This window comes from Mauremys mutica, unplaced genomic scaffold, assembly GCF_020497125.1.
Source record: "Mauremys mutica isolate MM-2020 ecotype Southern unplaced genomic scaffold, ASM2049712v1 001002F_np12_subseq_12007:126960_obj, whole genome shotgun sequence".
Taxonomy (NCBI): Eukaryota; Metazoa; Chordata; order Testudines; family Geoemydidae; genus Mauremys; species Mauremys mutica.
Genome location: NW_025423092.1, coordinates 91,479 through 93,753, shown reverse-complemented (window position 1 = coordinate 93,753; position 2,275 = coordinate 91,479). Strand labels below are relative to the sequence as shown.

The 2,275-nt window shown below is 48.2% G+C and overlaps 1 non-coding gene across 1 annotated transcript; it reads left to right on the top strand.

The window, feature by feature from the left end:
- Positions 1-2,203: 2,203 nt before the first annotated feature.
- TRNAG-UCC lies at positions 2,204-2,275 on the top strand. The gene has a single exon. It is a non-coding gene; the product is annotated as a tRNA-Gly (tRNA).

Sequence of the window (2,275 nt, the reverse complement as noted above, 5' to 3'; positions counted from 1 at the left end):
CCCTTGGAAACCTGCATCTCCCATCCCCTGGCCTTGTGTGTTATGATTCCAGCTGCGTGAGCTGTTTGTAGGATGTTCCGGCACAATGGGGAAATGAAGTTTTGAGTCAGTTTTTGCTCCTGCAGATTCCTTTGCTGTTATAATTATAATGACATGAACAACAGGGAGGCAAAATAAACATAAACCCCAAATTGCAATACAGGTGGGGAAAGAGACGATCACGGTTAAGCCAAACACATCAAAATAAAAATTAATACTAAAAAAGGGGAGAGGGGAAGAGATTAGGTATGTGGAGATCCCCTTGATATTTCAATGCACATTGTTAGAATCAAAGTTCAGACTTGACACTGGAAAACTACCTGTCTCTCTGAACACCTGTGATGAGCAAGATGGAGTTGGGACACCTGTTCTGCTTCAATCATTTATTGTCTCTCTGTTCTCTCCTTCTTCTTCCCCCAATTCCTTGTCTCCAATGTCTCTGCCTTTCTCCTCTTGCTCCCTCTCCCCTGCCCTTTCCAGGAACTCACAGTCTACAGCATTTAGGACAAGCCAGAGCTCCCATGTTCTGCACATGAGCCTGTGTCAGAGGACGTGTGACCCAGGTCAGAACCAGTCACCAGAACAATATGACCCTTTATGGGCGACTTCTCTGCCTGCTCTGCAATTTACATCTCCCCTCTCCCCCCACCACCCGCAAACAGGGTGGGGTACAGCTCTGACTGAGAGGCCTCACAGGAGAAATTTCAGCCCAAAGACAAATTTGTGTGAAATGTTGAGAAATGAAGAGCCCCCCAAATCCCCAGAACTCTAGTGTCACCCCCATGGCACCAGCACAGGGAACCCAGTGAGATGGGGTTACAGAATACAAGGGGGGAGGCAGCAGGGAGAGAGGTGACAGGGAATCTCTTTTTTTCTTTCTCTCGTCACTTTCTGTTCTTCTCTTTCCTTCCAGGAACTGCAGTCACAGCAGGGAGGGGTTTGTCTCCGTGTCTATCACGGAGGTGGTGGAAGTGACGGATTCTGTCCATCCTGTTAGCCATGGCGTTATCTTCATCTTCAAATACCTCTCAGGACATTTAACAGAGGGAGTGAACCCCCCGAAAATGGCTCCCTGTTGAGGCATTGTACCATACCTGCCCCTGGAGACTGTCTGGTTTTATACTCTTAGAGCTTTTTCTCTTCAAACCGCTTATTCCAATCTCTGGGCCAACCTCCGCATTTCAGAGTTTAGAATTTACTCTCATCACCCTCCTATGGCACTTTCCATGTGAATTGGGCAAAGCAAGTGGGGGAAGCTCCGTGGCTAATGAAAACCAATGCTCTGGGTGAGGCCTGAACTCACACCCACAGCTGTATTTCCCCCTGCATGAGCCACTATAGGTGCTTCTTAGACAAACTTGGGCTGTAGGTGGTTATGTGTGTCTGTGCTTCACCACTTTGGCTGCTCTGTGAAAAGCTGATGGTTCAAACAGAAGCTGGTGGGTTTTTGTTTTGTTTTAAGCAATTAGAGTTTAGTACATTTTAACAGGCAGAAAATGTCCTATTCTGGTCTAGCCCCATTTGACTCCTTCTGTCCATCTTCTTCCTTCGCCCTCAGTGTCTTTCCTTCCCCATTGGGGACATGCAGAGATGAACCCCAGTCAGTCTGTGTCACAGAGAGTCAATCTCCTAAGGAATGTGGGTGAAGGATTCCAGCTGAATTAACGCCGTTCACCTGGGTTAGAAACATTTGTTTCTTTCGAGCACATAGTGGGAAATGGGACATTAATTCAGACCCAGGAGGCAAGGCAGAGAGGCTTCATGCTCTTGATCTCCATGAAGGGAGAGAGGATCCCCAGGAAGGAACAGAGCTTCCTTTAGATTCAAGCTGGGTCTCCTGGAAGTTGGAAAAGACCCTTGGTCACTGAGGATCTCATGGCATCGTGCTGCTCCAGAGGCTCGAGAGTCTTGGGTGCGGGGAGGGTGTCACTGCACAGTCTGAAATGGAAGGGAGGACCCTGGAAGGGAGGGGGAGGAACAGAAAATGGAGAGGAATGAAACAGAATAAACGCCTCTTCTGTCTCCCATCCCCAACCCAGCAAGAACTGTTATCAGTGGGGAAACTCCCCATGATGAATGGCAGAGACCACAGAGACATTTGCCTCATGCTGAGAAGTAAGGTGACCAATCACCAAGTGTGAAAAATCAGAGACTTTCACCAGATGCATTGGTGGTATAGTGGTGAGCATAGCTGCCTTCCAAGCAGTTGACCTGGGTTCAATTCCCAGCCAATGCA